Below are 21,298 nucleotides of genomic sequence, written 5' to 3'. Positions count from 1 at the left end.
CCATCTTTTTTCCTCTTAGTACGACTGATGCTTCTTGGTAAATGCAGGATGTCTTTCTATTCGCAATGACGAAGAGAAGACACATCTTCATATATTTTTCATAACTACTTCTTCGGTTGAAAGTTTTACTTTGCCATGAATACTCACCTAAGCATCCAGTGTCTCCAATCCGGTCCTCGGTTATCGCTTGACCGCTGATCTGTTTTCATTCTCTTTAAGGCTAAAAATCACACTCACTCTGTATGGCAACTTGTGACAGGTAATGTCATGAAAATACGCACAATGACACGAATGACCCATTCTCACTAACTCTCCACGCACACAATTTACTAACATGTAAGACATCTCCGGGTTTTCTGTCTTTTAACGCAATGGGTACTTGACATCAATGTCTGTGCAGGTACCACGGTCCTACACTTCACTTATACCTAGCTTTTCACTATACTCCCTTTCTCGTATAGTTAGTCTGGAACTTTATTCTGTTCACTGTCTGGCAAAGCTTATTTCCGGATCTCGTACTGCTGACCACCCCAATGCATTACCTAGACCTTCTCCAGCTCCCAGAGTATAGAAAATCGCTCTCACCAATTAAGTCTGCACCCATGAGCACTTCTGTTGACAAAAATAATAGTCTGGGACCAGTACAAATCGCTGCACCATGCTTGTCTCAGGGGCAATATGCACTACCGATGAAACCTGGCCAACAACATTTAACTTATGGATGGATACTGAATGCAATGAACGTCGGCACTTGCTAATCTTTTATTCTAATCTATTTGCTGTACTTTCTTTCATCAATGTTGCTACACTACCGGTATCTACAAAAGCTGAAACCTGATACTGTCCCAAAATCAAGCGTATCACTGGAGTGTCTACTTCACCTCGAACTTTTCGGACTTCCTTCACCTCACCATCTGAAAGGTTCTGACAGCCCTCATTCTGTTCTACATCCAGTACACTACACACAACATGACTGGCAGCCTGTGTTACCTCTAGTCATTCCCTAGGCGGTTGGGAGTCTGGATGCAACTGAGAATCATGTTGTGGGAGGGAACTAGCTGTTGCGGGAGACGTACTTGGGACGCTCCTCTCCTGTTTTCTACTCAAGTTAAGTCACTGCCCAGAGCACATCCCTCATGTCCCCTTCTCTAGAGTTCCTGCTTTCAAGCCAATCAAAACAACTTCCTCGCTCTCTGGTTTCCTATGGGCAGTTCGCCCTGTCATGTTCACTGCCATTTGAACACCACACACAAGGCCACATTGTAGGTCTAGGTTTAAAGGGTACCCTGACGTACAGGTACTTGAGTCACTGGATGAGCATTGTCTAACATCTGGAGGTGTAGCAACAGCAGTTCTAGTAGGGGTTGGAACATAACTAACATCAGACCCTTGTTCATCCCAGAATATATGTACGCAACTCTGTGTCCATACGTGTAAGTGCTACTGCCTTCCGCTGTTCTAAGTTAGCAGTCACTGACTCCATCTGCATCAAGAAGTGATCGATCAGGGTCCTAGTATGTAGACCATACATTTCACTCATCTTTAGAACACCAACATCCTTACATTCTAGAACTAACGAATTTCCCTGATAGCTCTGCATACCTCCTACAGGCAAATTTGACCACTGTGGAGTTGACTGCCTAAATGGATTTCCAGACTTAACGGGAGTATACTGTGATGGACCTCCAACCTTGGTTGGAGTGAGTCCGGGTGGGCCTAACATATCCTCCAACGCTCTAATACGCTCAAAACACTCATCAATTACGGATGGTTCCTGGTTCACCTCTACTCCCTGAGGCATTTCAGTTTCAATGTCAATCAATTTTCCAACACGGGACTCCATCATGAATTATACAAACGTGAGCAACCCCAGGAGGTGAATGCTCAACTACGAAAATGCCCCAACTGCAACTTGAGCAACCCCAGGAGGTGAATGCTCAACGGCAGCACCAAAATAGTACACACTACAAATACATATACCTTATAATTCTACACATAATGCATATACCTTTGAGAAATGGGGGATAAGCTATTACCTTAATTTCAAGTTAAATTACCCTCAAATTAATAGGTCATCGCAACGCTGTGCCACCACTTGTACTGTCACCTTGCGATCCAGACTTTTACATGGTCAAAAGGGGCAGAAAACAAGTCACTATTGATGACCACTGTGTGCTGGAACAGTCAGGAACTCAGATTGATGGAGACTCTCTCCCATTAGCGGCCTCTCCGGTTGCGTTTATTATATTTCAAGTGGTCAAGTTAAGAGTGGTAGCAGGCCAAAATGACGGGGCCAGTCTCCAACTAGGCCAACCCAAGCCCAACCTTCGCAGTTTCCCAGAATGCTTCTAAGTTGCACATTAAGGAACTACTAGGTAAGCTCTATACCACCAGTTCTCAAGGGTTATACAAAGAATAAAGTTCGAGTGGGAGGGAATGTGTATTAACAAGACCAAAAAGTAGAAATCCCCAGCTACTTGGTTAACAGATTAAACCTGAATCAGTTGGCACATTGTTCAAAAAATATATCTCTATATGGTCCTAATATCAAATCCACACAACTTAGCTCCTCTGTCCTGGTCCAATGTTTTTCTTCATAATCGTCCCTCAGAGCACAAATTCCACTGGTCCAGTCCTCTGCAACTCCCGACCTTAACTTCCACACTGGGACCTTGACTCACTGGGACTTCGACCTCCATGCCTGAACTTGGACTCTCACTGGTACTTAGACCTCCACACTTGGACCCGCTAGAAGTTAATTTGTATAATGAATAACTATTCTCCCCAATGCAAGTAATCCAATCACATGGTCAGGAAGGTCTCATAATAAAGAAACATGAGTTACAACACTCGGCATCTCAAGTAATAATAGAATAACACATGGCATTACAGACACATAGGTCTGCTCAAAATAATACTTACTGTAGGGATAATATGGAAGAAAAAGTACTATAACAAATACAGTAAGCATAACTGTAACTCTAACCATGAAAATCATCACTGTATCAATATCATTCTGCCTCACAAAGTAACTATGTGAACATTTACTCACAACATAGTCCTAACAAATACTGAATTGCAAAGTCATTTCAACACAATAATAAATAATTCACAGTCCCCGGGCACCTAATACTTGGCTTACCAAAAAAAACCACACATTTATCTGAGGCTCAGACAGAACTCTGTAGCATTTCGTATTCCAGTTACTAAATAATAATACTATACAGTACAGTACACAAATATATGGGAAACACCTCACTATTCAGCTAAAAATGTAGAGGAGGTGAGCAGAAACACAGGACACGCTTCTCCAAAGGCTAATGGTGTCACCGCTACACACTTCCTGAGGAAGGACAACACGATTCTACCCGAGTCTGTTTCTTAATTTCGTCAGTATTATCACTCGTGGGATATCACTATTCACGCCTGAACATATCAGACATATTATTAATATCAAACTACTTACAGAATTCCTTGGTGGGGGGGGGGGAGGATGACGACAGCACCTAATAACTGCCACTTACCACGGTTGGTGAGCGAGTCAGACGCCAGAACTGCGTGAGTGATGCAAAGGGGAGGGGGGGATGACGGCATACGCAATTTAAGATTTAAATTATTACAGACTCGAGATAGACTCAGTGTGATGTCTTTCCCCTTACAATCGATTACCCCCCAAAAATGACATTCTCGAGTTATAATAATTACTCAACACCTCTCACTTTATACCCTTACATCGCAAAATAATGAAGATTATCGTGCTTTACATCACTTTGAGCACGCGTACATTATGCTGGATTATGTGAACAAAGGCACATGTTCCCATCGACTCGATATTATAAAGAGCCTTAATACTAGTGAATTACAGTAGGAAAAAAAAAGTGACTTAGCAACTAGGTAATTAATCTATGTTCTGGACAGGTCCGCCTGGTAACAGCCATGCCTCGGCCACTCTCTCTCACTTAACCGAACTTTTGGTCATGTAATATGAACTAGATACAACTCATTATCACTTCCGGGCACTACAGTGGTGGTAGTGGTTGTGGTTCCTGGTTCATCTGAAACATGAACTTGGTGGACTGCATGCTTAAATTTCCCTTCTGCAACTCACCATCCTCCTTTCGGAGGATAGAGAAGCAGCTGAGGGACGATTGCATAACCAGACAGTTGAGCAGCTCGTGTTATCGGTGTCACCATAGATATATTCCGATGCTTTCTACACCCACAAGCAGCACAGTGTTGTTGCGTTTCTACATAAATAGTGGTCAGCTTTGATCATCGTCTGGAACACGACATCGTCTGCCTCGACCGTTCCAAGATGGCGGCCGCGCAGACGCATCGAAATAGTGCCATGTGGCATCTAGGCTTATTTATATCTATGGGCAACGGGGCCTGTTGTAACTAGAGGAAAAAAAACATTCAATACAAAGTAGTAGTAACAGTAAATTTCTGTCAATGATATAAGTATTATAAAGCACTTAGAATATGTCGCGTGAATGCCGGCTGGCTATCGCGGATATTTCTCTGCTATCACCTACCAACAGTTCGGTTAAAGGCTCGCCTCAAGAAATAGGTCAGTGAAATAATAAACAGGTTAATAAAACAGTGTATGAAATTCAAATATCACGCACTCAATGTAGACTAAAAATAACATCTATGACCAAATTTTTCTATTTCTTAACATGCATATATTACTTGAGAAAGTAATATAATATGTGAAACAAAAGTGCTTCAGTGATGCTTAGAACATTGTTCATTGAAACACTAAACCTTTCTGAAACGACGGTGGAGTGTGTCTAATTGTGTAGCCTACGCCGGGCCACGACTTTGGCTAACTCTCTGGTCAGAGATTAGTGATCACGAGTGTACAAGTCCCATTGAATGGAAAAGAAAAGGAAATACTACGCCATGTGTACATAAGACTGACCGATTAGAAACTCCTAAGACATTGTATGAAGGGCAAGACGCAGATCCCAAACGAATCGCTACATGCAAGAAGTTGGAAACTTTGTCCCAAGGTTAAAAGTCTGAGTAAGTCTGTTCTTGAGTTTGCCATTGCTTGGTCATGTTTGTTTTCAGGGGCGCACCCAGGAATTTTCTAAGGGGGGGGGGGCCCATTTGCCAGTTTCCTGAAGTTTACATATAAGTTTTATAGTTCTAAGTTATATATATATATATATATATATATATATATATATATATACTGATAGAATGATAGATTATTTGGTAGGTCGTCAGTTATTTAAAGAAACTTATTTGTTTATATTGTTTTAACAAAGTATCAAAGAACAAGCCATTCAGTCTGAACCCTATTCTGTCCAGATTTCTAATACAAAAGTTAACTGGTACTCTCAGTCTTTCATATACACAAGTGGTCAACTCTTGAACACTCCGTCATGATCCATCTTTTCCTCTTAGTACGACTGATGCTTCTTTAAATGCAGGATGTCTTTCTATTCGCAATGACGACGAGAACACATCTTCATATATTTTTCAACTACTTCATCGGTTGAAAGTTTTTCTTTGCCAGGAATACTCATAAGCATCAGTGCCTCCAATCGGTCTTCGGTCATCGTTGACCGCTGACCTGTTTTCATTCTCTTTAAGGCTGAAAATCCTCACTCTGTATGGCAACTTGTGACAGGTACTGTCATCAAAATACGCAGAATGACACGCACATTTGGATGATTGCTTGTCATCTGAAACACCTCACTTATGTCTTTGGGAAACTGCGTTCTGTCTAGGAAGGATATCATCTCTCGACAGACAAGAAGTTCTGGCAGAAGACTGGTTAAGTTTGGCAAATCTTCTTCATATACTTTTGCAGCCTGCTCGATGGAGGTAAGGCTGGCCTTTTCAATAAACAGTGCAAGGATTTCTTGTAAACGAATGGCGGGATGCTCCTTAGGAAAACGAGCGTTCAGTTCTGTCATCATCTGGTCAATGAATGGATACCAGCTGTTGATCCTGTAGAACTCTGCTGGGTCAAGTGACGAGCAACTGTTTGACCGATGAACCTGTCGTTTGGTAGTTCTAGGGACTGAGACAGGAACATCTAGTTCATTAGTCAGTTTTAATGCTTTATTCATTAACAAGGAAAATTCTTCTCGACTGGCTGCCACTGCCTTGTTGACTTGTTCAACTAGCTCCATGGATTCAGTGAGTGTGTGAGTGGGGTTCTGAAGGCTCTCAGACAGAGGCTGGGTAATGCCAAATAACAAAACTGCCATCTGTAGGGTGACAATAAATTCAAAGCGTGTTATGCCTGCTAGAAGGCAAGATGCTTTTGCTACAGCATCTGTGTTGCCCAACCTCTGAATATCCTCTAGGGCCATCACTATTGGTATCAGCAACATGTCAAATGTTCTTAAAGACTCATGCTGCTCCACCCACCTAGTTCTGCATAGAGGCTTCACTCGTTTCTTGTGGAAGTCTGGTACATATTCATCAACCTTCTTCTCTTGGACCTATACCCTTGCTGCAGATCCAACTAAAAACTCTGAAACTTCTGAAACAATGCCAAGCATGTTCCGGACACTAGGAACAGTGAGAGCACGTCCTAGTGCTAAATTAAGTCGGTGTGATGCACAGTGAGTGTACAGTAGACTGCAAGAGGCTGCTACACTGTTGCATCTTTATCTCTTTTCTATCGCTGCTTTAATGGTCACTGCTCCTCTGAACTGTCTGCATGCATTCCTTCACCTCTACGTCGGGCTCGTAGTACCCGTCTGGCAAACTCGCATCCCTTTTCTGTCCAACTCTCTCATGCAAGAGGTAACCGTAACTCCGAGTCTTTCATTTATGCAACAGGTCAGATTTGGAACTGTCTCCCTCTGTCTGTATTTTCTGCTGCCTATGATCTCCAGTCTTTCAAACACAGTGTGTCCAGGCATCTCGAAATGATCGGATCTTGAATTTGGCTCTCTATTGTATTTTGTTTTTTTCTTGGAGGGAACTGTTATTGCGGGCTCTTGGCCTTTGGTTCTTTCTTCCTCGCATAAAACGCACACACGCACACACACACACACACACACACACACACACACACACACACACACACACACACACACACACACACACACACACACACACACACACACACACACACACACACACACCTGAGCTGGGATTGCCAATCACTTTCCCCATGTGACCTCTATTTCCTTACCCAACATTCCTTCCCTCTCCCTAAGGACTTCCCACTTCACCTGTCCCTTGTTTCTCTCCGTCTTTGTGCCGTGATTTGTAATCCCTTTCCCTTGGACCTCAACTTCCTTACCCTGCCTATCCCCCTTACCACCCCTAACCAATACCTCACCCCTCACATCCCCACTGCCTTTTGCTATATATACAGGAAATGTGGTGTATATTCAGCAATTGTATTCTGAGCCTGAGGAAGCCACGAGGCGAAACGTCAATACACACTCTGAGTCTTAGTTTGTACTTGGCAATTTTTCATGTTTTGCTGTTATCGAAATAAATATATATAAAATTATAAAGGATCCAGAGAGCTAAGGAGGGGGCCCGGGCCCGGTGCCCCCCCCCCCCCTGGGTGCGCCTCTGTTTGTTTTACAATATGGGCTATGAAAAAGGACACCTTACTAGCGATCTTGGATTCGAACGCACTGAGGACATTGTTTATTTTCCTCATAGGTGGGACATGTATCGAGAGATGGAATGCCCTTCTAGACCAAGAAAGAAGTGCAAGATCACTGCTGATCCTCATTATGCTGCAGGGGCACATTAGGAACCCACGTTTTTGTTAAATGTATCAACAGGGATATTTTGCTGAAAAATGTACACAGCAGTCAGCACTGCAGCGGTGAGGGTTATCACTGCAAACCTGAAAGAACACCCTTACTGCACAAGCTAGGTTAGAAAACCATCTAGATATGCAGATATATAATACATTAGACAATACATGCAAAACAACACTTACAGACCAACCCAGACAAAGAAACGGCATTCACAAACTTCAACACTCGTTTTCTCATAACTATTTTTTTTTTAAGTTTCCTCACTTTGTAGAGACACTATATCATTATTTATTGACAGATTTTCAAGTTTTTGGTCTCATTTTAATCTTTAGGCTTTTTGTAATGTTTGCATGCAAGAGCTTTGAGGAAATTCAATTATAACTGCAGCAGAACATTTAATATACAACATTTTTGCTATATTCGCAGTGTAAAAAATGGTTTCATACTTCATCTATTAATATAAAATATAGTTTTCTTCATAAGGGAAGTTCTTCACAAATGTTTCATTAATGTATTACTCTAGTCACAAAATAAATTTCAGTCAATTCCTAGAAGTTGTTTATGCTAAGTACCTCATTTTGTTGATGCAAAAAACACGCAATTTTCTGTGCATTACGTACATTTATATTTATATATATTTTTTATTTTTTATGTTCAGATCTGCATGCAATATGACTGAAATATGTTGCACATTACTGTCAATTTATGGTACAATTTTCACACTGATCCCTTAAAATTTTGCAACTCTAGCTATATAAAAACCTATTTGCCTTGAACTAAGGATTCCTTGAATATTAAATATATTGGTCTACTACATGTAGAGGTGCATGGTATGTAGGAGGACTACTGGGCCTTGGGAGCAGGCTGTCAAGCCTATGCCCAGAGTCGTACACATAAAAAAAAAAAAAAATCTCATTCATATAGCACCCATAATGAAATTTTGCCAGGACCATTTGCTTCTCCTTTGTCTAATTAACGTAACTCTCCCTGTATCTTTTTTTTCTGATATTTGTATATCTGATAATATGTATGGACATGCATGTTCCATATCATCTCTGAAAATTGTTTTCTTTTGTAAACACGGATTCGAAATTTTTATTTATTGCTTCGCAAATATATTTTTCTTGTGTATAGGTGATCCCCTCGTCTGTAATGGACTGTATTTTATCTTTAACTTTAGTTTTGTTTTGGATGTAGCTGTAAAATACTGTAGCTTCAGTTGGTCACTACTTTTATTTATCTCTTCCTCAAGCTGTCTTTGGGCTTCTTCCTTATCCTTGTATAATCGTTTCTTGCTTCTTTTATAGTTGTTAGATGCTCTCTTACTATTGTATCTTCTCTATCTATTCCAAAGAAGTCTCTTTTTTCTATTGATTTTTTATTCTTTATTAAATCATTCATTAATTTTCGTTTCAGTTTCTTTGTGCTGTGGGATGAAATTTTGTCTCCTATTTCGTAAAATCCAAAAGATTTTCTATATATAACATTTTAATCTTGTTCACAAAGCTCCTTTTCCCATTCTGTTTCTAAGAAGTACTTCTTTAAGTCATGGTAGTTGCCTTTGTTGTAGTTTAAGCTCTTTTTGTAATTCTCATTACTGTTAACACTGTCATATGCAGTCCTAAAGTTGGAATTTAATACTTCATGGCCGCTTTTGCCGAATGGAGGTGATACATTATCTTGTCAATATCATTTTCTTGCCTTGTAAATATAAGATCTAGTACTGATGGATCATCAAGTCCTCTTTTTCTGGTGTTTTCCTTTACATGTTGTGTTAGGAAAAACTCCTGGACAAGATCCAGGAGCTTTTGGTCTCAACAGCTTTCGTGGGTTCTTACATCTAGAGTATTCCAATTTATATCTGTATTGAAATCTTCAGTTAACATAATTCTTTCAGATTTTTCTTCCATTCTATGTAGTAATGCTCTTAAACTCTGAACTGTACTCTCTGCCAGGTCTTCATATTCGCCTCTTTTCCAAGCGTTTGTTCTGGGTAGCACATATAAATTTGCCATAATTAATTTCCTTTCAGATGTATTAATCTCTACTGCAATTAGTTCTACTTGTGAGGGTATATCTAGTTCTATTTTATTTCCTTGTAGATTTTTCTTCGTTAATTTTATAATTCTTCCTCCTTTTTTTTAAATCCTATCTCTTTTCCATATTAAGTTTAGGGTATCCTTTGATATCCTTGGGGTTATTTTTTTTCAGTTATATGAATGATATGAGGTTCTTTTTCTTTGGTATACTATTTCATCTCTCTTAATTTAGATACCATTCCCTCTACAATTGAGTACATCAACTTAAACATCTTGTTTACAGCCTTGCCATAGCTTGAGTCTGTTACCTTCCTTCTTTTTATTCCCTGCTGGTTATGTACCAGTTATGTACCCGCAATCCAATTACTTTGTAAAAAAAATTACTTTTCTATTCCTTTGAACTTTCCTCGATCTTTGTTTTGAATCCTCCCTCTACTCCTTTAGTGTTCCCAATTCCTCGTGTGTGTGTGTGTGTGTGTGTGTGTGTGTGTGTGTGTGTGTGTGTGTGTGTGTGTGTGTGTGTGTGTGTCTTGGTATATGTATGGTGTCATGCATAGTATTTGGCGTGTGATGTGTGGTGTGGTGAGTTCTAGAGTGGTGTTAGTGGTGTGGTTGTATGGAGGGTGTATGTTTGTGCTGTGTTCTTGTATTCGTAGATTGGTGTGGTTTGTGCTGTGGTGTCTGTGGTTTGCTTGGTGTGAAGAGTTGTGGGGGTGAAAGAAGTAATGTGTAGTGCGGTGTGTGCTATTATACGTTTTGTGTTGTAGTATGTAGTGTTTCGTTTTGTCTTTCGACGTGCTCTGTTTTGTTCTGTATAGTGTGTTGTGTGGTGTGATTGTGAGTGATAGGGTGTGGTGATATTGAGTGATAAGGTGTGGTGTGATTATGAGTTGTAAAGTGAGGCGTGACTGGGTGTGGTAATGTGAAGTATGATGGTGAGTGGTAGGGAGTTGTGTGAGTGTGAGTTGAGTGTTTGAGTGGGGTTTGTTTTTTGTGGTCATCAGTGCTGAGGTATGTGGTTTGATGTGATTTGGTGTGGTTATTGTGGTGTGGTGTGGTGAGTTTTATGTAATGTTTTGGTATGGTGTGGTATGTTGTGTTCGGTGTGGCGTGTTGTGTGGTTTGGCGTGGTGCCGTGTGCCTTGCCCTGTGCATGATGTGCCTAGTGTGGCGCGTTTCGTCGTGTGCGTGATGTGGTTCTTGTTGTCTGTGGTCTGGGACAGTGAAATGTGCTTCGGTGTGTAGTGTATTTAGTGTGTAATGTGTTTTGGTGTGTATTATTATGCTTTGGTGTGTGTGTGTCGTGTTGTGTGTGATGTGCTTTGCACGGTATGTGTGTTATCTTGTACTTTGTATGATGTTACGTGTTGTGAGGTGTAGTGTGCTGTGTATTTTGTGGTTAGATATATTGTGTTGTGGTGCTATGGGTGTCGCGAAAGTGTTAGGATCTGTTATGCTGTCCAGATTTTACCCCCATATGTATGCGTTACATGAACAACAAATTATGACGTGAAAGTAAATAACATTCCATTTTAATCACAGGAAAACTTCTACGGGCACGTCCTTTCTCACTGCACTGATTAAACTAGACAAGTTTGAAGGATGGTACACAATGGCAAGAACTTCCAGCACATGGAACTGTTAGAAGCACACCGCTATCATCAATATATTATAAATCGGGTAAGCCTTACTTTCTGCCCGTCGTCACAGCACAGGTTCTGGTTGGCGATTTAGGGCCGATCCCCTTGGCTCAGCCCCTTTGCTTAATCAAATTACATGGAAATCTGCTTCTTGTTCGAAACATGTGCGATATCAACTTGGATTATTTTGAGAATAGTCATTAAAATTATTAATAATTCAATGTTCATTCTAAATATTGCTTGTAATAATGTCCAACAACAGTAGATAGTATTTACATTCCTAGTGTTGGAAATGATGTTTCCTTTTAGACAGGGGTTCATAATATGCACAGAAGTTCAGAACACCATCTGAACCATAAGAAGTTGTAGGGAGTACAGTGTTACCATATCAAAAGACAAGGGGCTGGCAGGGGAAGGACCACAACTTTTATGAGTGTCTGTACCTTATTCGCACGATTCTATGAGTATTGTTACGGGCTGGGTGGATAATAGAACATCCGCCACCATTCCTTAGTCTATGAACTCGTTTACAGTGAACTTCGTTAACAAGGTCCTCAGTGAATATGATTGACGTGCTCCGGGTTAGGGGGTCCTGTGCCAATATATATATATATATATATATATATATATATATATATATATATATATATATATATATATATATATATATATATATATATATATATATATATATATATATATATATATATATATATATATATATATATATTTATATATATATATGCAAAATAACCACAGAAGAATGAAAGGAGCGACAGTGAGTACTTTCGTATATTACATCTTCAGACAGAGTGAGACAGAAACGTAAAGGTTAGAGGTCTTTCATGCACACCCGCAGCAGGGAGTGGCACAGAGAACAAAGGATGACCTGAATTTTTACCTGCGGCTTAACTCAAGGTCACCTGTAGCAGGGGGTGGAACACAACAAAGGATGACCTAAATCTGAAAATGGGTGATGCACAGAACAATAGGTACCTTTCTTTTTTCTTCCTTAGGGATGCACTTGACAATGGAGGAGGGAGTAAGAGGAGAGAAAAGGGGAGGGGGAGGGAGGGGGAAGGGGGAGGGGAGGAGGGGAAGGGGGAAGAGGAGAGGGGGGAGGGAGAAGAAGGAGGAGGGGATAAATACTGCTGCTTAACTTAAGCCCTAGAGGATTAATGCTTGGTGTGTCCCACACAGGTGTGACTACACTACCCAGAGATGACAGGGAACAATCAGTTGTTAGTCTGGGGGATACTGCTTTAAAATTAATTCAGTTAACAATTTATCACACTAAAAATGACCATAGCTCATGTTTACATTCTTTTCATATGTGCCAGAAATTAGACAAGATTCTATTACATTTCTTTCATCTAAGCTTTATGATCTTGTTAGAATCTTGGAGCCTGTCCAGTCAATATGGTGATCACTGGATGCTTTGTGCTGAAATAAACCACTACTCTGTTGGCCTGTCCTTACACTGTATTTATGTTGTGAGATTCTAGTGTCCAAATCTTTTCCAGATTGTCCTATGTAAAATTTGTTACAGCTTTTACACGGGATTTTGTAAACAAAACCTAAATTACTGAAAAGGCAGTTCTTGATGATTTTTTTTTTTCATGATGTTCTTATATTTGAATACTACTTGTACATTAAGCTTCCTCAGTATGTGAACAACATCAAGAAAATTTTCATGGAAGGGGAGGACAAGGGTTCTTTGAATATTCTGGCGATCTGGCTTATTAGTTTTCCCTTCAAGGAATCGTTTTTTGACTGTATTGTGGCACTGAGTTAGTATGCTTTGTGGATATTTTAGCTTCTTTCCAATACTGTGAATCATTTTTAGTTCATCATCTAAAAATTCTTGATCTGTAATTCTATATGCACTTAAGTACACGGATATGAACACAGATTTTTTTACATTAATATGATGGTTTGAATAGTAATGCACATATGACATATATGTGTATATATATATATATATATATATATATATATATATATATATATATATATATATATATATATATATATATATATATATATATATATATATATATATTGTATCTCTCGATGTGTACATTCCGATTATGTATGAAGCTTAGTACTTTTGCCCATGAGTATACCCACGATTCATGGTATAAGGAAAGAAGAACGTCATGCAGTTATGGTTATTTCACTTAAACCAACCATTGACGGCGTTTCCTGAACCATAATGGTTTTTACACACATTAAAATTTTGCACAAGAAGAACACAATAGCCCATCCCTCATAACCATTGTACTCAAACACATTCCTCACATGTACCGTTCGTTACTCGTTCCAACACGATGATTTCTTTTATATTTTTCTCCTTTTTTTTTGTCAGTAGGTATACAAGTTTTTCATTGTTATGAACAGTAACGGTACGAGTAATGATGATAATGCACAATCATAACAGTGGTTTTCCATGTAGCACCCCCGTCCCCTCTCCGCAGTGTTATTGTTATGGGTATTCACACACACTAATAAAGCAAAAACTATTACTACTCGTAGTATAACTCACGTACTTTTCCCCTAATTTAGGCTTCTCGTTTAATATTTGTTGCTTCCACTGGTGAAAGCGGCACTTCCTCACATTTCCTGTCTTCTCAAGATTCACTACTCGGTCATGAGGGTGGCGAACATGACCTTCACCCTCAGCTGAACCTTGGTCGTCAACACCAGCACGCGCCACCACATTCTTCCCACCGAGACCACATTGTGTAGCCTGACCACCTGCTGCGCCTGCTTCACAACCACTTACACCAGCACATTGTCCATCACCAGTTGGTGGTACACTACCTGCAGTAGCACTGTCAACACTTGTATCTTCCTTATCATCACCATTTGTACTATGATCGCTACTAAGAGCACGCATAACATCATTAGAGTCGTCAGTAACATCGCTACCACTACCCACATCATTGCTGCCCACGTTGTAACGGTTATCACTAGGACATGTACTGTACAACACCCTCACACCCATACTAGAGGACCCGGGCTCACTATTATCTCTGCCAGACTGATGGCTAGTCATTGTACTATTGTTTCTAAGTAAGGAAACCATTGTAGGTAAAAAAATAATCCAGAGCAAGTGAAAGAAAAACATGGAGTTACCTTCTCATGCGTCAAGAGAGAGAGAGAGAGAGAGAGAGAGAGAGAGAGAGAATGGCAAGGAGACTGACTGACTTTGGGTGGTAAAAAGACGGGGCTGGGGTTGGCAGAGAGTAGGGGTGGCAGCTAGCAGCGACGGCGATGACTGGTCATGCTCCGCCTCACTCAGTGACGGGATGTTTCCCCCCTCTTATGTGTGAACACCACTCGGTCTGTCCTCCCACCCAGAAAGCGAACTCCCAGTGTTTTGGGAGAGAAACTTGGAACCTTACTTCCAGTCTAGGAAGGAAGATATACAGTATCCAGTACAGACGTGTAGAGGACGAGTGAAAAGTGGTATCCAACATGAAACCGTGTTTGGCCCGGTGGCGTGTTTCCCCTTCCTTAGTGCAGGACCTCATTTCATTGATCACTGATGTCAATGACGGTATGCACATTCTGCATTTGCTGTTACACGGATAATAAAATATGATTTACTTTCAGCTGAATGCTTTCATACCTCCACATCCAGAGAAATTCCAGTAAGTCCATAACAAAATTTACATTGCCACATAGATAAATTTCATTTTGGAAAGTAGGTCAAAGTCTGAATAGTATGCACCATTAATAATCTGTGTCAATACACTGTATACCAGTATATTGTAGGTACTAGGTGGCCTAATTTGCTGCCAAGAACAACTGCGGACATAACAAACAGAAACACCCCGTCCACCAGCGAGGTGGTGTAGAGCTCTCCACATCTAGTAACGCTGATTGATATGGAACTTTCACCAGGTCTCGTTTGGTCGCTAGGACGAACCAAATGCGGTGGTCATTTCCGCTGTGCGCAGTTATTGGTGGTAATATATGGGCAATGTTCCGCCAGAAAATATACTGACGATGGTAATGTTTTTTTTTTCATATTATGTCACACAATACACCCTCTACATAATGGCAGTTGTGAATGACGCTGATTTCATGAGTGGTTTCATTTCGAGTAATGAACCATGCAACAGTTAATACCTCTTCATATAAGTCATAGTTATCATCTTCCCCACAGCTATCAAAGAAAAGAAAATTATCGTGACGCCCATCATCCCTACCGTGAACCTGACATTGGTAGACCTCTGAAACCGAAGCAAGTTCACTACATACAGGAGACGGCGCCACAGGGTGCAGCAAGGTGGGGGCGGGGGACCTGGAAGACAGGAGGAGGAAGGTGGGTGAGGAAGAGGGCTATAGTGTTCGAACTGAGGGCTAGAGGAGAGGGGTGATGGGGTAGGGGAAGGAGGACTTTGGTAGACTACAGGAGCTACAGTGGGAGGGATAAATTACAAGGTGATGACTGGGCCAAATCAGTGTTTATGGAGAATATGGAATTTTTCAGTTAGATCAATTACATTTCATCTTTTATATGATATAAGCACTACACAATCATAGCAATGTAGCTGTCAGTACCTGACCATTATGTCGGGGTTCCTCCAACTCATTCGCGTCTTAATACGACGATGTAAACAAGCACAGTGGTACCACATCTACCAAGACGCCACAAGTCGGTGTAGTACTTAGAAGTGAAGGCAACTGTACATGTAGCCTACACAGTTTTGGGGGTTTTCTTCACAAACTAATTTATCCTAGACTAAAGAATTTGTCACATGAATTCTGCATGCTTGTCACTCTGTGTGTCAAGTTAATAAATGATTTGATCACTGATTTAAAAAAAAAAATTCCCTCTTATTAACTTCCCATTGAATTGCACTGGTTAACATTTTTTTTTTCTTTTTTGCATTCAGGGAAAACAACTGAATCTCAAGTTACTCCTACAAGCAACCCAACTACTCCTCTGCCATCAACGTTTGGTTGCAGCAGCAGCAGTTCCAGTCTAGTCATGCTCTTGCCAAATACCTGTCCAAACTGGTCACATGAATATCAAATACCGTGGGAGACGATGTCACAGATTCGTAAGAAGGCACGCCGAGAGGAGGAAAGGCCACATCCTGCACTGAGTCGAGAAATGGTTCGGGTCGTGGTGGATGGCATTATGAATATTGTGAAGTTGCCAGACAAAAAGAACTTAGACAACATTGCCCATCAAATTGTTTCCAAATACCCTAACTCTTTCAAAGATGTAAGTGATGGAGGTTGTGTAGGAAAAGGACATGATTCACTTGTATGTCAGTTGGTCAACAGCGTTGAATATAATCTAAGACCCATTTCTGACTTGAGTGGTGTGAAATGAACCAGGAGGACTTCCGAAGAAACCTATAACTCAGCCATACAACCAGAGAGGAAAAGAAGTGCCACCACGTACGGATGCATTAATTGCTGGCAGAAGGATTTCCTCAATGGTGAGATACAGGAATCACTTAATGCTAAGAAACTCTGAAAGCCCTTGCTAGCTGCGGCCAGGGCTGGAGTGATGGTATCAGCAGAGACCAGTCCCTCTGCTATATACTACAGAGAAAGGCCAGAGTTGAAAAAGGTCTCTCAATTACAGTGTTGCAAGATGAGTGGCCATACATACCCGTATTTGAATAGGAAGGCATTGCCCAATATTTGGACAAACTTGCGGGATGCAGGCCTCGGAGTGTACTGGACAATTCTTTTGGAAAAAAGGTAAAAAAAATCAAGGATATCCTTCCCTGTCCTGATGCTTCGAAGATAAAGGACATTGCAGGCCTGAGTGCCAATCTGAGGACCTGCAAAGAAGAATTGGGAAGTGACCAACCGGAGATTCCAGCCATTATAATGTTCATCATGAAGTATTTCAATGAGGATGGAAAATTCTTCAACTTTAGGTAAGTTAGCTGCACATTGATTTCACGAGCAATCAATGATGGCGTTGGCTCACGTAGATATGTACATTTCCAATAGTTTTGGAGGTGTCCAGAGTTCTTTTTTGCAGCATCAGTTACAAAATTAAGCAGTTCCCATAACAAAGAGGTTATTCCTCTGACAGACTAGTTACATCTGTACTTTTGTAAACAGACTTCTCTGACACCCTGTACATCATGGAATGCTGGAATAGGAGATTCAAAGGCTAATGTTTCCACTTATCAGTCATTTACACTTGCCTTTATTTAGATATTTTTCCGTCAACTGTTACTGAGTTTGATGTACAGAAGCAGAGCACCAATCTGCCCTCTACATCATCCCTCACTGCCTGTGGTAAGTACCTTTTACAGCATTGAAAATGAACCATGTTTGGTTTGTTTTAAAATTATGATGGCCCACTCACTATTTTTAAGGCCTAATCACAGGTGAGCTAGAAATACAAGGCGTTAAAAATTTTCTTGGTAGTTTTAAGCTAAATAATTTTCTTGAAACATATCCTTAAAGAAAATTAGAAATTATAGGATTTTGTTTGGTCAAAACTCTGGCGAAATAGAGTTAATGTTATTTAGCATAATTTCTATCACATCTCCAATTCCATTCAGTACCCCGATTACAAGATGGGATACATTTTTTGGTTTGCAGGTGATTCTGTGCTTACTGACCAGAAATTTATGCTGACGTTGGATGGCTATGTCATCAACGATTCCATCAGGGCATTCCCTAATGGACTCTGGATGTTATTTCCTGCATACCATTGGAGTGGGATTCAGTATCCTTCAGAGACGACTGCTACATTGGTTTTCATTCAGAGTTTCTGCCCAAATATCATGCATTGTTATTGTTTGGTAGGATGGTGCAGTTATGGCCATGTCGAGTGGTCAACAGCCAAAATGGTTTTCATACGTGAATATGTGTCCCTGACTAATTTGTTAGCACTGATTTCAAATCTGATATTAGTTTGCGGTATTGGACCAAGTTTCTTGAATATCAGACTGAAAACATATTCAGTGTGGCATACTGTAACTTGTCTCAACCTTGTAACATAAATTGAGGCACACACAGATAATATTGTGATGATCTATGGTACAAAAATATGGAAATCCAATGCAAATACTAAAAATACTTCTGCACTTTGTTTTTCCGCTTGTTCAGCTGACTCTCTTCACATTGTACCATCAAGCAGTAGTCGCCCATCATGTTGGGACTGAGTCGGCATTGAAACCTGCTATCCATTATAGGAATGTCTTGGTGAAACCTTTCACGGTGCTCTTCACTGATGTGTCCGAGGTTATCTGAAAAGGAATCGAGGTGGGAGTGAAAGAAATGAATCTTCAAGGACATCCTTGAGCCCAGAGAATGATAAGTCCATAACATGCCTGCCATAACTTCTTCGTAGTTGTCTGCACTATGGTTTCCAAGGCAGTTCTGTGACATTCCCATGTGTCCCTCTCCAGCAGGTTTAATGCCTTGATGAAGTCACCATCATTAACCAGCATGCAGATCTGAGGACCATTCAAGATCCCTACTTTCAACTTGTCTACGGATACCACGCCATCGAGCTTCATAGACAAGTACTGAAACCCAGTACCCATTTGATCCATGGTTTTAACGAAATTTTTCGCCAAGGCCAGCTTGGGATGCAGTGGAGGCAAGAATATATTTTCTTTATCCACAAGGGGCTTGTGAAGACAGTTGAAGGTTGCATCTTTTTGGTCTTGCCGGCAATTCTTTTCTTACATAGTGCTCGGCATTACCTCTACTGTTTCACAAGCAGAGAAAGCACATGAGCTTCGTGTAACCGCTCTGAAGGTCCAGAAGTACACTGATCACTTTGAGGTCCCTGCAGATTTTCCACTGAAGCTTCTCATCCTCGACTGCGGAAAGCACAATCTTCATAGTTTCATAGCTCTCGGTCATCTCTGCGTGTGCTATTGGCATGGATGGAAGCCGATTCCCATTGTGTAGGAGGACTTCTTTCAGAGTGTCTTTTCCTGAATCTATAAACAGCCTCCAATCATCCGGCTTCTATGGATCAGACTTAGAGAGTTGTCGCTAGAGAGACACCGTGTCATTGCAACAGCAAAGGTTGTTTGCTATTTTGAAAAACGCAGACAGTTGTCTATGCTGATGACGCGCCATAGTGATGTGCACTCCATCTTCCAGCAGGTTACACTGTTTCAGTCGTGATCCCAGGAGCTCTGCCTTTTTTTTTAGGACAAATCAAGGTCCCTTATGAGATCATGAAGGACTCCCTGGTTAAATGGTTTGGTACCACTGTGTCCTGAGTCGTCCTGGTGGTCATCATCCATGCGGCTATGACTGGAATCAGATTCGCTGCTTAGCTCGTGTTAAGCAGGTGGGTTTGGAACCAGTACAGTAGTTCTGCACTGTGTGGCATTGGTCGGATTGCAGAAGCGATGTTAGGGTACTGTACTGTGGCTCGTGTCTTGATAGTTATTTCTTTGATGTTCGTGAAACACATGTAGCACTCGTTGTTGTGGTCTTTGGGCTCTCGCCACAGCATTAGTACAATGAATTGCAAACCCGAACTTCGTTTTCCATGTGACACACGACCTACACGCTATGTGTGGCGCCCATTTCTTGGTCGCCCAATGGAGATTTGAAGTAGCTTTTGTAGTTCACTCGAACAGCCTTCGTAATGGGGTTCTTGAAGCTTTCCAGGGTGACTGCTCCACAAATGTAACAAAAACGGTCAGGATCCTGTAAACATTTGCGTCGTTCCATCTTTCACCACAGACAGTGTGACTGATAATTTCTGCAACAATAGAAGTGGAAATAACATATGTAACCTGCAATAAAAATACAAATTTAATCGATGGAACCAAACAAACAAATGTATGAGTCACATCTTGTGAGCAAGATACACCGATATACTGGTTTTCAAGAAGCGGACCTTATACGTCATTACCGATGCCATATTAGAGTTCAGTACCATCAATTACCCTAGAATCAGACCATTTCAATTCAGAACCATGACGTAATTTTATTTTTGTTGACTAATGTTATTAAGCAAATCTGTTTTTAAAGAGAATTTTAGAAAGCTTCCTTTAGCACGTCTGCCTCCCTCTTTTCAGCATGCATTTAAAAAATAAAACATAATATAATTACTTGTATGATTCACGAAGTTGGAAAAAAAATTAAGTATCAACTTTACTTGAGGTGGAGTTACTGAATAATAATGTGTTTCCCTCACTCTATATGCATCTAAGCTAGCCTCTCTCCATTCATTCATAAAACTGTATGCCTCTTCTCCCAATCATTCATGTCATTTACAATAAGATTTGCCACATTTATATTGTTCTCCCTTTCATTTACATGGATGGCCCCTCTGCCACCTCTATGCATTTTTCCTCCTCCCACATAGGGGCATTAGCTAGTGCCAGATGTAGTTTTTACCCAGGAGATAATGTATAAATTAATGGGCCATCGTTCAAGCTGTTTGTAACTGTTTCATATGACTAATGCTGATTAATCGCAATTAAGGAAAGAAGGCGAAGGGAAAGAAGGGTAAGAAGCAATATTCGGTCCACATAAAAGCGCTGTCATTCATCAGAAATTTGGCAGATTTCGAACTCTCTCATTAGTTAGTTTTGTCATGGATTAGTGGCATCTCCAAACATGGGTCATGCAAAATAAGGATCCAAGGAGTTCTTACAGTTGATCACAGATGGTGAATCACTTTGATATTTGTAAATATTAAGAGTCAGCTGTATTACAGAATATATTCTTATATGTACTGGAGTTGACAAGTTTCTGCTCAATTTGCCATTGTGTACTGTAAGACCACTGTTTACATCATTTCCTTTCCTAAAACACCCCGGACATGTTGGAATACCTATATGTACAAATATGAACAGTACAGCACACACAAAAATGAACACGACTGTAATAATAA

The sequence above is a fragment of the Coenobita brevimanus genome, chromosome 44 (genome assembly GCF_032717465.1).
Source record: "Coenobita brevimanus isolate Jiangsu-jjx chromosome 44, ASM3271746v2, whole genome shotgun sequence".
In the NCBI taxonomy this organism is placed as follows: Eukaryota; Metazoa; Arthropoda; class Malacostraca; order Decapoda; family Coenobitidae; genus Coenobita; species Coenobita brevimanus.
Note: the sequence above shows the minus strand (reverse complement) of the source record.